Here is a 14,890-nt window from a genome sequence, read left to right as displayed (position 1 = left end):
GCAAATGTTACTGTGCGTCCTCGCCGTGTCCTCACCGTGTCCTAACATGTCCCGTGTTCGTGGAAGATTATAAATATCAGCGTCAAGGTCTCGGTGTCTCACACCTTCATCAGCTGATGACTGACAGATTCTCACATCACCAAAATATCTGCTTATATATAAACACACAAACCCATCAGCTGCTCGGCAGCAGGACAGAAACCTGTCGTCCTTCGTTTAGAGACAGCAGGAAGTCTCAGTTAAACCTCACATCTGGACTCCAGGTGTCCCCCCCCTCCAATAACCAGTCCTGATGTTTTTGGTTCCCAGGAATAAGCTGCAGTTCCTCTAACGTCCACTGGGGGTGTCAGTCTCCCCAGACTCCTGTATTAAACGGTTCCAGCAGAACTAAACATGTTTACAACCTGATAAAACAAACTGGTTTCATCTCTAGAGATCATTTACCATTTTTAGGGGCGTGGCCTGTTTGACTCGAGGTTTCCAGCAGTTTGCAGAAGCTTCTGTGACTTTATTTGAAAGTTTTCCAAGCTCATCCTCTGACAGCTGGGAGTCGAGCTGAAGCGACAGGCTGATAAAACACAGTTTATTCCAACAGCCCAGAGCTGAAGGCATGATGATCCACAGTGACAATAAGCTCGTCTCTAAACTGAAAAACTGCTGAATTACTTTGGATAAGTGTGCCTAATAAACTGGCAGTGCGGGGGGAGATTCTGGGTCAGTTTTCTTCGAGTTTCTCGTTTTAGTTTCTGTGTCAAACAAAAAGCAGCGAGAGCAACATTTAAAGGCCTGTGACAGAAACAGAACATGCTAACTAAAATTAGCCCACACACTGTGTGTGTGTGTGTGTGTGTGTGTGTGTGTGTGTGTGTGTGTGTGTGTGTGTGTTGTCTCCGTTATATTTACAGCTCGGTGTATTTCTGTCTGAGCAGCTGTTCGTCTGCTCGGCTCAGTCAGCACTTTGCATTTCTGCTGCTCCGACCCGGAGACCCGTCCATATCAAGTGACTCCGGACGGACTCGAGTAGAAATCACGCGCACACACTTCTTTATATTTTGTAGGAAAATGTCAGTTATTAAAATAAATGCAGACGCACAATATTCAGTATGAGCACCTTTATTCTTCAGCTCTCTGTTGTGCCGTTAAGCCGTCTCAGTTCTCCAGGCTTCTGTGGATGTTTCTGCCCTTTGCTCTCAGGATGATCTCACACTGCTTCAGTGATGTGAGGTTCGGGCTCTGGGAGGCCGACCCGTGACCGACGTGTGCGTTTCTATCCAGGTGTGCTTTCACTGCATTAACAGTGTGATTGGGATCATTGTGATGCTGAAAAATGAAGCTGCTGCCACGCAGATGTTTCCAGATGTTACTGCATGATGGCTCAAACTCTGACTTCATCAGTTTTATCAAAGATGTCCAACACCGCTGACCGACACGCAGCCCGAACCATGACAGAGTCTCCACCGTGTTTCTCTGATGTCTGAGCCTCTTTGATGGACCTCCTTCATCAGACCTGTTCCTCTGCTCAGTGAAGCGACTTCCTGACAGCCGTCCTTCCACTGAGAGCATCTCTGATGAAGCTTCAGTGAAACAGTCGATCACCGTCTCTCAGCTCCTGTGTCAGGTCCTCCAGGTCTGCTGTAGATCTTTCGTTTTTCAGACTCACGTGGGTCAAACTGACGGAGAAGCAGAAAGGCTCTTTCAACATAAATCTATGCACCTTCAGCATCATGTGGAGGGAACACGTCACTGCTTGGTCGGCAGCTCGTCACAGATTTATCTTTCATGTTGACTTCCTGTTTCTAATTCAGTTTGGTTTCTGAAAGTTTCCAGAGTTGGTTTCTTTTTTTCAGCTGTTTTTATTGTTTTACCGTTTTTACATCCTCAGTTTAATCTCATAAACCCACATTTTACTACAGTAGAGGAAACACTGTGAGCTCATTTTGAATTTGATGGCAGGAACACGTCGTAGGACTTTGGATATCTGATCATCTGCAGTAAATAATAACGTTTCAGGACAAAGCAGAGCCAGGACTGCTGAGCAGCGAGAATCCTCCATCAGTGCCATAAACCTGCATTCTATCTTGAGGCCACCAGATGGTGATAGCTGTGGTTGCGGTCGGCGGGAAAGCAGCTTTTCTGACTTGAACACTTCTTGTGGACTCATCCACTTTCAGTCACAGTTGAGTCGTCCCCTGCATGCTGATTGGCTTAAGGCTCGTCAATCACAAGTCCAAGATTCACAGTTATAGAAACCATCAGTGTGACAGTCGCAGAACGCCTGCAGGTTAAACTTCAGCAGGTGTCCTGCATCATAAACTCCAACATCTGAAACTAGGTTATAAATTCAGTTCAGATGATTTTTAATTGTGCAGACGCTCGGTGCTGATACCAAACAAACGTGTGTGTGTGTGTGTGTGTGTGTGTGTGTGTGTGTGTGCAGTGCTGGCATCTCTATAACTAAATTACTCGACTGACGTTGGACGTTACTGAAAATGACTCTTTAGCTGATGGAGGAAGAGAAAGCTGACCTCGAGCTGCTGCTGTGTGAACGTGTGGTTTAAAATGAGAACATGGAGTGTTTTCAGCGTCTCTTTTTAATCCTTCAAAGTGGCTGACATGACGACATGAATGATTCACAACGACCGAAACATCGTCTGAAAACAGACAGAAGAGGAGCTGTAGAAGGGTCTCTGTCTCCCTCTGCTGGGCACAGCCGGCATCTCCTCCTCCTCCATGAGACTGAGAGGAAACGCACAGCAACAAATACAGAGGACAGCTGCAAACTACATTTGTCACTATGAAAATAACTGTGGATATGAACCACAGAAATGAGGTGAGATGTGACCAGCAGAGGTCTGAGAAAGGAGCTCAGGTGGAGGTGGGCGTCTGCAGAGACATCCCTCCGGATGATTCAGCAGACGTGGTGGTAAAAGTTCATGTTCCAGGTCAGAAAAAAGGTTTTAATCCTGATTTCAGTGATTTTTGTAGGTGTAGTGTTTATTGTGACGAATGCTTCAGATTTATGTGAATCTGAATCTTTTTGGTTTCTTTGTCTTTGTGATTGTGTTTGATCTGTTGAGTTTTTTTGTCTTTTTAACTGCGAGGTCTGCACCTGACCCTTGGAGAGGGGAAGCTCTGTAACATCCACCAGTTGACCTGTTTAGGGTTAGGAGTTCTTTCTAGTAGACAGTGAACGCCACACCCCACTTCAGGACTCAGTATGTGGAGAAAGAGGAAACAGGAAAACTTCAAGACGAACAGAAACGCTCCAGGCTAGTTGGGGTTCGGCTTTAAGAGTGAGTGACTGAGGGTGGAGTTAGGTCTGCATAACCCCCTTTCTACTGAATTTTCACCCACTTGGAATAATTTGGAACCGCAAAATGAATTTAAGAAATGTCACCTGAAAAGCAACATCTTGTTTTTGAAGATTTGTTTTTTTTCACTCTAACGTTAGCAGGTTCAGCAGAGACCCGTCTGATGCTAAATCCACCAGTTGACCTGTTTAGGATTAGGAGTTCTTTCTAGTAGACAGTGAACGCCGTGTAAAGCACTTTGATTGGCTGAAAAAAACTAGAAAGGGGTTTTATATTCCAATCGCCTCAAAGCTGAGGCGAGGTTAACCCTTCCTGCTTCACTGCGATCACGTTAGCTTAAACGCTGCTGCTAGCCACATGCTAAATACACAGTCTCAGATTCTAGAAATTACCTTTAAAGTTTCAGGCAGGAAGGATCACTCGAGCTTGATAGCGGGTGCTCCTTTTAGGTGGGTATCTATCTATCTATTACAAGTATGGTTGTCATAGCAACAATTAGATGAGTAGTCAGCTAGATGAGTCAGCAGTTAGCATCAGACAAGCTAGCTGGAACTACAGGTACTGTTGACGTATAACAGGGTGAATCTTTCCCACCTGTGCAGGCAGCCACCGTGCTCTCTCTCAGTATTTACATAATGTGATTTGATTGGCCAGTGCTTCAAAAGTTAAATCTCAACGTTGGCTGCAAGCAACGTGTCCAGAATTCAGTTTGGCAGCATGTGACGACACCTCGCTGACAGCGAATAAGAAGCAGCCGTGTCAGCTTGAGCTTTGGCTGTTCAGTTCTTCTTCTGTGGTGTTTATTCAGGAGGAATGTCACGGGTGGATGTGAACCTCTTCAGATCCACCAGGCCGCAGGATGTAGAGAAGCTGCTTTGTGTCCATGTTCAAGACGATAAATAGTTCAGCTGAATCTCCTGAGTTAGTGATTCAGCATGAAACATTTAACTGTGCAGCTTTGTGTTCAGACTGTGGTCATGTGATCAGGGCTGGACTGGGACAAAAAAACAGCCCGGGCATTTTGACTAGAGACCGGCCCCCCAGGTATTAAAGCCATAAAGCCTTTGAATCAAAACAAACGCTGTTGTGACAGTGATGTACAGTCTTGTTGGTATATGTATGATTTCTATACATTTTACGTCAGATAAAAACTTTGGTTGTAAGATTCAGATAATTATTTATTAAAAGCGAGACATTTTAAATGAGAATAAGAAAGAAAAGTATTTCTTTGTGCCCACCTCTCCCTGTTAATGCCCTACCTGGCCCCCTGGCAACACTTTCCTAGACCCGCCCCTGCACAGTTACCAGCTGTCAGCTAAAAAAGGATCCTGGTGTTATTTGTCTCTCAGAAACAGTTCATAACTTCAACTCATTCATGTCACCTAAAAGGTAAACCTGTTTCTCCATCACAGCTCTGATGACTCAGTAAGGACATCTCCTGGTTTCATCTTCATGTTTCCCTCTCACCACATATCCAAACCCACATCATGACCAGCAGCTTTACAGCTGTGGCTCCAGCAAACATCAGCTGATACTAGAAATTAATATCAAATAAATTCTAACAGCTGATCAAGCTTAAACGTGCTGCTGTTGTTTAGCGCGACATCCGCTGGTTTCTTCTTTCTGGGGCAAAGCGGGCGATGAATAAACAAGAGAGAAAAGCCAATCAGCTGATCATTGATCAGTTTCATGACTGAAGTAGCAACAGGAGAGAGAGGGGAGAGAATGAGAGGAGAAGAGGCAGCTGTGCAGCAAAGACACAGAATAACTCCAGCTTTGTGTCTTTTCCATTGTAGCTGAAGTCCGGGACAAACTGTGTTCCTTCTCAGCTCAACATGAAACGCGTAACATTTTCTCTGAATATGAGACGATTCTACTAACTAACCTTATGAGTAAAATAAAGTTCACTATCAGTAACATCATAGCATCCACACAGCTGTATAGGAACTCTGTCATGCTAGCTAGTACGCAGTATTGTAACTGACGGTAACGGAAATAAACTCCACCTAAACTTGGTTTATATCTGACCCAGATAGACTGCAGGTCATAACTTCTTACCTGAAGTTCAGTTCACCTGACACTCGGACCAGGGGCCGCCTCGGGTCTCCTGCCTCCCCTTCTCTCATCCACCTGCTGGCCTCTGTGGAAGCTCCACCAGAGCCACCACCAAACTGAGTTATTGTTACACATCGACCAGCACCTGGACAATATGTATCATCGGCCCACCGGGCATTTAGCCATGCACGTGATCATTTAAGCCTCGATACGGCGTCACACTAACTCCACCTCATTAAAATATTTTATATTTATATATGTATATGTAAAACACATAATCTCTTACACAATCCAAGTGTTTACAGCCTTTTTCCAGATCAGGAAAAAGTTACTTTAATGTTTCTTTGTAGGTTTAAGGTAAAAGTGGAAAAAATACAAACATCAACTTTATATCCAAACATTAAAATCCAAAACAAGAAGAAAACAGATTAAAAAACTTTATGAACTGATTCCTCCCCACAGACTCAAACCTGTAGTTCACCTGACATCCAGCAGATGGCAGCATCTCTCCAGTGAACAGAGCCCGTTTACTGAGACAGAAATATTCAAACGTTATCAAATTTATATTACATAACACTTAAAACGAATCTGAGTGTCCATATAAAAAAAAACCTTTCCTTGCTTTTCACAGAGGAAAAAATTCCTTTCTTTCTGCGTTCCTGGGAATGACCAAATAAAGACTTTTACAGTTCTTCACACATCATTTCTATTATCCATTAAATCAAGTCAAAATCAATAAATTACACGTGTTACATAAAAGCTCTCCACCTGATGCCCTCACTGTTATGTAAAGCACATCACATATGAAGTGCTGCTGTTTTTAATAAATCAGATTCATGTTGTAGATGCAGCAGAGTCCAGTCTGACTGCACCGTTCTGGACGTGTCGTTCACGCCGTCCTATAAAGTCGTCTGAATCCCGCTTCTCGGATCATCTCTGTGATGGCGGGCCGGCTTTCTGAGCTTGTGTTTGTTATGAGCGGTGAGTCATCGGCAGGAGAAACGGCAGATTTTTAAAAATATATCGCTGTGTGCACGCTCGGCGTGAAACAATAGACGGAGGAACAATACGTGCTGCTGTTAACATTTTGAACATCCAGCGGCCGTCCTCTGTGCCGCCCACGCCGCTGTTTGTTGGAGTCTTTCCTCAGTTTTGGGCTGAATGTGTCTCTGATGGACCTGGAATAGATTTTTTCCAGGTTATTTTTGAAAACACCTCCCGTCTCATACTTACTGTCTTCCTGCAAGTAAATCCCCGAGCTGTCCTGGTTCATCGTCGCGGTCTTTTGATCTCGTTTTGCACATCTTCCTTGTTCCTGTTTTCTCGTGTTTCCTGTGTTCACTCTCTCTGTAGCTCTCACAGTGCTTATTGTTTTGATTATGTTCACCTGTGCCTCACTTTCCCTCATCTTTTGTTTCTTTTAGAACCTAATAATTTACCTCATGGACTTTCTTGGTCCCTTCCTTCCTCAGTTTACAGGTTCGATCCTTGATTAAGTTCACCTGTGCCTCACTCGGAGGACCCGGCCTTCGCGGTCTACATGGGCCGGGTCCTTCAAAGACCGAGAAGGCGGGAAGTGCGAGGCTGTGAAATGGGATGGTCTAGCCTTCAGATTTGCGTCACCGCTGTCTCGGTGGAGTTTAATTAACTCGGCCGTCTGCTCCTTGCTATCTAAAATATAACAGGACACTGGCGTAAACTCTCGACCGTCTCACACTTCTGTTTAATCAGTTTTCTGTTTGATGTTTATTCAGCTGTGTGAAAATCCCGGAGGAACCCACCCGATGGATTAATAAAGTTGTATTTAATCTAATAACTTTGATCTCAGCCAAACCGATTTACTCCAGAACAAATAAAACACAGAAAAAAGACAAACAATTACATTTTTAAGTTATCCGAGTGACTAATATATCATGTTTAACCTGAGTAGTGAAAGAGCGGGGATCTGAAAACGATGAAGCGAATCCGCTGTTCTCGCCGGCTCCAGTGACCATTGAACCCCCCGGCTTGCTATCGAGCTGGTGGGTAACAGACGTCTCTGAAAACGTCGGCACACTTTTGCAAATATGCGATGTCTTGATAAACCGAGCAGATATTTGATGTTTACACAGCTACTCGCCTTAAAATATGTTAAAAGTTTATTTTGTGACACAGAAAGATTAATAAGAGTAATTTTAAAACTTAGTAGCGGCCGCCATTGTTGGAAACTGGAATTGGCTGGGCCGCGCTATGAATTCTGGGATATGGTGGGCCGCGACGGACACACCCGACCCATCCTTCAAATTCGGGGAAATGAAGGACGCATTTTAAGGAGTCGACGAATTGGGACAGCCTTCGTCGCCTGGCTGTGACAATCGGCCTTCAAATGCAGCCTCGAGAGGATGCAGCCAACGTTTTGGGACACAGCTTATATCGCTCTCCTTCTTCTTTTCCTGCTGTGGTTGTTTTCCTTATTGAGTTCACCTGCTCCACATTCTCACCTTTCTGTTTAGAACAACACATTCATACCACAGTGTTTAATCGTTGTTGGTTTGTTATTGGTCCCTATTTCAGTTATTTATGTTTGGTCTTTATTACAGGATAGCAGTGAGAGCAGAGCTTTGCAGCTTAGTGGGTTTAAACCACCTTTGCTGTGAGTCACCGCTCAGCCAGACTGTGGTTAACTCACTGTGTTGGGCAGAAGACAAATGCAGTATTAAACACATATATTCAGTTTGAGAGGTTCTCTCATACCATGAGCAACCTGTGTACTGAGTTTGCAGTGTGTACTGGGAGTACTGTGTGTACTGTGTTCTCTGGCAGTTTAATGGTGTTGCTGTTGTTGCCCTGCTGACATTCTGCTGCCCTCTGATGAGGCAGTCTGTCTATTGATCAGGAAACATACCTGAACTGTACCCGCACACACACACACACACACACACACACCTGCTGGGTGTTAATGAGCCGTGGGATCGATTGTGTTGCTGCCACAGTGGATTTCCTGTCCTTCGGTCCTGGACTCTCCCAGGTATGAACCTATCAAACTTACATTATTCAGCAGATATCGAACCTGCGACCATCAGGACAGGTCAGTGATGTCGTACAGGTGTTTGTCTACAGTGAACAGTTGGAGGATAAATATCAACATTAGCAAGCTAATAGTTTGACAGTCGTCTTGTCCCTGATGCAGGCTGCAGAGTCGATGTAGACCAAACAAAACCTGAATTAAACTCATCTGTCCAGACATCAATTATAGAAATGACACAAAGTGCTAAAAGTGTATAAAAAGAAGAAGAAAAGGGTTCGTTTAAGCTTAAAGCTGCAGTTGCTCCAATGGCCACATACATAGAAATCGGTAACTTCCTCCTGTGACACCTTCTTCTCCCAGCTGGGTGTCTGGGGGACAGCTTGGATCTTCTTCCTGCCGTTCAGCTTCTCACCACGTGTCGCTCTTACAGTCCGGATGACATCCTGATGTCCTCGCTGCAGATCCTGATTATGTGGATCGCCGAGTCGATGCCTCGCTCTATTGTGGCGTACGGCCTTAAGTCGTGCACGTACAGGATGTGACTGATGGTCACTCCACTCCTGAATCTATGTGCGTCTCTGCTTTTGACGACGAGCTTCAGGTCTGTGGAGAACACTGGCGGGGACGGTGCTTCGTATCTTTATCTTCCACGCTTGCGTGGTTGCCTTGGAGTTGGCCTCCAGCGTTTTCTTTACTATGATTTTTCCGTACTCTTGGCAGGCGTCCACGTGTTCACCAATCAATAGAAAGTGGGCTTTTAAGGAATGGAGGAGCTACAAGGAGATGTGCGATGTGCTAGACTAAAACTTGTGAAGAGCTGGATTTAGCCCACAGACCTCAGAGAACTGGGTTAAGAGATTTAGAGGCAGACATGAGCCTTGCACATCTCTCAAATAAGCATTTTCATTTGTTTCTACAGATATCAGAAAGCAGTAAGTTAATAATGACACGATCTTTTTAACGTCAAGTGAGTCAGACATTGTTGACCTGATCTGGAAGGATAACTGGCAGCGTCAGGATCTGATAATCAGAGTGAGCGACGGAGACGTTTGTCCTCCCTCAGTCCCACTGAGCAGGTACGAGGACGCAAATACACGACAGTAATTAAAGACGCTGACCTGTTTTTTTTTCTGCGAGAGTGTAGGCCTACATTCAGCATGATGGTGCGTTCACTGACACGTGCGCACCCGGTTAGTGACGAAGTTAATCCCATTCAGTTTCACTTCGGTGTGTGAGGTATGGATCCTGCTGGACGCCTCGGCCTCAGGTCCAGAGACAAACCAAAGAGAGGTGGAGTTCGTCTTTAATGGCGCTGAAATGACCTGTTTGCTGAAAGTGTTTCACACTTGTCACCGGGTCAAACTGCAGGATTTCACTCTTCAGAAAGAAAAATGAGATGATCTGGATCAGAACCAGATCCTAAAACCCCCAAAATTTGCTTTAATCAGCAGATTTAACAGGAGAATAGCTGCAGCAGCTCAGTACGCCGCATAGGAAGCAAAGTTTACCAGCGTTTTAGCATAAGTGCCCACCCCCATAATAATAAGATCTTGTGGTCACCTGTCTTCAGCACAGTAGGTGTGGACGTCTGACTAAGAAGCCATTTGTGGGGTTTCAGGTACCTCACCACCTGTTAGGTGAGTTGTTTGAGTTGGGTTCGGTTTGTACTGATTACTGGTAACACTGGGCCTATACATGCCCCTCGGTAGGCTTACAGAGCTGGTCAAAAAGATGAAAGCTCACTTATCAGGAGGGCTTAAAGAAACTGTAATGTAATGTAAAGCTATGCCTTGGAGTACCAGAATAAAAATATGATTCAATTCAATTCAATTCATTTTTATTTATATATAAAGCGCCAAATCACAACAGAAGTCGCCTCAAGGCGCTTCATAGATACAGAGAAAAACCCAACAATCATATGACCCCCTATGAGCTGCACTTTGGCGACAGTGGAAAGGAAAAACTCCCTTTTAACAGGAAGAAACCTCCAGCAGAACCAGGCTCAGGGAGGGGCGGGGCCATCTGCTGTGATTGGTTGGGGTGAGAGAAGGAAGACAGGATAAAGACATGCTGTGGAAGAGAGACAGAGGTTAATAACAGATATGATTCAATACAGAGAGGTCTGTTAATACATAGTGAGTGAGAAAGGTGACTGGAAAGGAAAAACTCAATGCATCATGGGAATCCCCGGCAGCCTACATCTATTGCAGCATAACTAAGGGAGGATTCAGGGTCACCTGGTCCAGCCCTAACTATATGCTTTAGCAAAAAGGAAAGTTTGAAGCCTAATCTTGAAAGTAGAGATAGTGTCTGTCTCCTGAATCCAAACTGCACTTCACTCTCGCTCTGCAGGCCTACTTGTTGTTCCTAGAGTATTTAAAAGTAGAATGGGAGGGAGAGCCTTCAGTTTTCAGGCCCCTCTTCTGTGGAACCAGATTCCAGTTTGGATTCGGGAGACAGACACTATCTCTACTTTCAAGATTAGGCTTAAAACTTTCCTTTTTGCTAAAGCATATAGTTAGGGCTGGACCAGGTGACCCTGAATCCTCCCTTAGTTATGCTGCAATAGATGTAGGCTGCCGGGGGATTCCCATGATGCATTGAGTTTTTCCTTTCCAGTCACCTTTCTCACTCACTATGTGTTAACAGACCTCTGTATTGAATCATGTCTGTTATTAATCTCTGTCTCTCTTCCACAGCATGTCTTTATCCTGTCTTCCTTCTCTCACCCCAACCAGTCGCAGCAGATGGCCCCGCCCCTCCCTGAGCCTGGTTCTGCCGGAGGTTTCTTCCTGTTAAAAGGGAGTTTTTCCTTCCCACTGTCGCCAAAGTGCTTGCTCATAGGGGGTCATATGATTGTTGGGCTTTTCTCTGTATCTATGAAGCGCCTTGAGGCGACATTTGTTGTGATTTGGCGCTATATAAATAAAATTGACTTGACTTGACTTGACAAACTGGAAGCTGGTTCCACAGAAGAGGGGCCTGAAAACTGAAGGCTCTGCCTCCCATTCTACTTTTAAATACTCTAGGAACAACAAGTAGGCCTGCAGAGCGAGAGCGAAGTGCTCTAATAGGGTGATATGGTACTACAAGGTCATTAAGATAAGATGGGGCCTGATTATTTAAGACCTTGTATGTGAGGAGCAGGATTTTGAATTCTGGATTTAACAGGAAGCCAAAACAGGAGAAATCTGCTCTCTTTCTAGTCCCTGTCAGGACTCTTGCTGCAGCATTTTGGATTAGCTGAAGGCTTTTCAGGGAGTTTTTTGGACATCCTGATAATAATGAATTACAGTCGTCCAGCCTGGAAGTAATAAATGCATGAACTAGTTTTTCAAATATGGATCCGTATTATTTTCCATTTACACATCAATGCAGAAATAACAAGGAAAGAATATAAACACGGTAATTAAAACACAAACATGCAGATATTAACAGCTACTGGATGCCAGAAATACGACAGCAACCTCTAAAAAAGAAAAATGAAGCCAACACACAGGTGCAGTCCCTCTAATGTCCACAGGGGGCTCCAGAGTCAGTCCAAAAAGACTCCCACGATAAAATGTCCAACAGCAGAAATAAGCGCGTTTACAGCCTGACAGAAAAACTATTTTGGTCTCTATAAATCATTTCGTCCTTCGTAGGACAATTTATTAATAACTCACCTGTTTAAATTGTATTAAGGTTTAAAGTTTGCATTAATAGATCCACTGGTGACACAGGCGGCTGTAGCTGCTAGCTTCACCTGAACTGCACCTCTGGACTGTGTTTGTGCTGTTGGAGCCGTTTTAATGACATTATCTGACCAATAGCACGACTCCTGAGAGGTTAACTGTATTAACAAACAGTTGTAGAAGCAGTAGTAGTAAGAGGTCAGAAATAAAGAGGCTTCAGTGGAAATCTTATGCCAAAGAATCATTTAACGAATATAGAAAAAAGCTGTATTTTAATCCATATTTGAAACACTTGTTGTAGGTTTATCTCTTTCATAATGAAGCTCAGACTCAGCCGTGTGCACAGAGCTGGGATCAGTTTTCTCTGGGTTTGTCTCCCCACCTGAGGCTGCAGCTTTCCAGCATTCGCAGCGTGATCAGATGTGAAGCGATGAGTGAATCATTTCTGCTCTGAGCGCAGAACGACAGGACGGCGGGCTGAGTGTCAGATCACGCCGCTGCCTGCGGGCTCAGAGAGCTTTTCCTGACTTGGAGCAGATCTCACGGTTATTCAGCCCCGGCGACGTGTTCGTGAGCCGTGTGTGCTGCCGCTGTAGAGATGCAGCGGGAATAAAGATGCCTTTATGTAACCCTGCAGTTGACTTCACAGCCCTGACAGGAAATGTGAGCGCGGCACAGCAGAGAGGCTTCAGAGCAGAAACTGAGAGGTTGCAGAGCTCGACAATTTAACATGCGCCTTGTTTCCGTTGTTTTAAACTGACTACATGCTTCATGGAAAAAGTGAAGACTTTTACTGCACCACGTTTATCTGCTCCCTCCGTGAATAAATCAGAATCTCCTCAGGGCTTCTGCGCCACAATAAAACCCACAGCAGCAAGAGATGGGCCACAAATCACTGTTAAATAAGCCGTCTGCTATGTAGTAATATAAATGTAAATATCTGGTTTCATCAGGAATATGATTAGATGAGGAAAAGATCTGAACATTTCAGTTTCCTGCACCCATCCATCCACCCCAACCTCCTCCATACAAAACCAAACAACCTCAAAGTGGATGGACCAACACAAGAGCTACTCTGCAGTGTAGTCACACCTACCAGCCAGTGGACACTCAGTGATGAAGATGTAACATCCTGGACAGGGAGGAACGCTGGTTTGAGGGCGGAGTCAAGGAGGAGATTTACGTGAAAAGGGAGAGACCATCTCTGAATGGAGGAGGGGCCTAAGGGTCCATCTGTCACCATCTTACATGCTGTGATTGCAGCCATTCCCCAACTCTCTGTCAATGGGACTCATGGCCATTGATGTGAATTTGCATATTAATGATAAAGAAAGTGACCTCACAGCTAGGGATGCAACGATACCAATTTTTTCAAACCGATACGATACCGATACTTGGATCTGAGTACTTGCCGATACAGAGTACAAAAACTATACTTCTACCACACACACACACACACACACTGTCCGTGGATTTTCTCTTGACATTTTTCTTCGCTTTTCCAAAACCTGAGTTAAAGTTGGCTGTTCCACACTGCTGACATTTTGTTTAGCCTAGCTACAGCAGCCTCCAGTTTCTCTTTTTTATCTGGAGCCGCCAGTCTCACTCGCCTAACCCTGTGCCTGTTTAGCGCGGGATGTCCCCCTAGTGGCCAATCTAAAAAACTACAACAGAAATGACAAGCCACCCTCTGATTAATGAAATAAGTTAGTATTGGTTCATGGTATCGGTTAACTTTTACGAGTATGAGTACACACACATTTTACAGTATCGACCCCAATACCCGATACCAGTATCGGTATCGGTGCATCCCTACTCACAGCCCATTGGCTGGTTTCAGTCATTGTCCAAATGTCCCGTTTGGAAACCTGCAGTCAGCTGAGACTGAAGACGTCACCTGATGATGATGATGAAACGTTTCTCCCACTGAAACCTCCAGATGAACAGACTCAACCTTTTGGGATCTCCTTACCTGGATGATTGAGCATCAAGACACTCAGTATGCCTCAGTTTCCTTAAGTGATCTGGATTTTTGCCATAACGGAGCAGCCCTGTGGGAGATCCGCCTCTTACAACAGACTTTCCTTCTCAAAGTGACACTAAGCTGCTTCGTAGGGGCAGGGAGAGCTCAGTAGGTAGATTGGTGGCCCTATAATCGGAAGGTTGGGGGTTCGAATCCATTGAACGGCTACCCTGAGGTACCCCTGAGCACACACTGCTCCCTGGGTGCTAGATTGGTGGCTGCCCACTGCTTTGCTGAGTGAATGGGTCAAATGCAGAGAGGAATTTCCCCACAGGGATCAATAAAAGTTTATTTTTTATTAATGTTCAAAATGATGAGGACTATGTCTGAACTATGTGGTAATTTTCTAGAGAAGTGTGCTTGTTGCTAATAATTCTGTAATAATTACTGTTTTTGAATTTTCTCAAACTGTGTCCTGCTACAAAAACAACCCCAAAATCCTAAAATTCAGTCGTTTTATTTTTCAATCAGGTCAGTGAAAACGTAGCTTTTGAAGTTGTTTTCATGCTGATGCTCTCCAGAACATGTTTGTGCGCAGACGAGGCAAACGCTGATTTTGTGCTGCAATCTCAAATGTGCAGAAAAGATGATATCAGACAGCGCCGTGTTGTTTGCAAGAGATTTTTTATCGCCAGCTGCTTTTGCCTTTCCTGTAGATATATTTTCAAAACAAAAGCAGAAAATCCTCATTTTAAAATGGATCAGAGCCTAAATGAGGTCTTCTAACCACGCTCGTGTCCAGATCTGGTCACTTTTGGGTCCAAACAAACAAAATGTTTGCGCTCAGTGCAGAAGCCAGCGGTTGGCTGTAATTTGTGAT

At 44.5% G+C, this 14,890-nt stretch overlaps 1 protein-coding gene across 2 annotated transcripts in view; it reads left to right on the top strand.

Annotated features, from left to right (window-relative positions):
- The window catches only part of LOC102791340 (fibroblast growth factor 12-like), a 53,827-nt gene that overhangs the window by 19,557 nt on the left and 19,380 nt on the right, over window positions 1-14,890 (top strand). The gene's annotated exons all lie outside the window — the stretch shown is intronic.

The sequence above is a fragment of the Neolamprologus brichardi genome, chromosome 14, assembly GCF_056152115.1.
Source record: "Neolamprologus brichardi isolate AB-2024 chromosome 14, ASM5615211v1, whole genome shotgun sequence".
In the NCBI taxonomy this organism is placed as follows: Eukaryota; Metazoa; Chordata; class Actinopteri; order Cichliformes; family Cichlidae; genus Neolamprologus; species Neolamprologus brichardi.
This window is presented reverse-complemented; position numbering and strand designations above follow the sequence as displayed.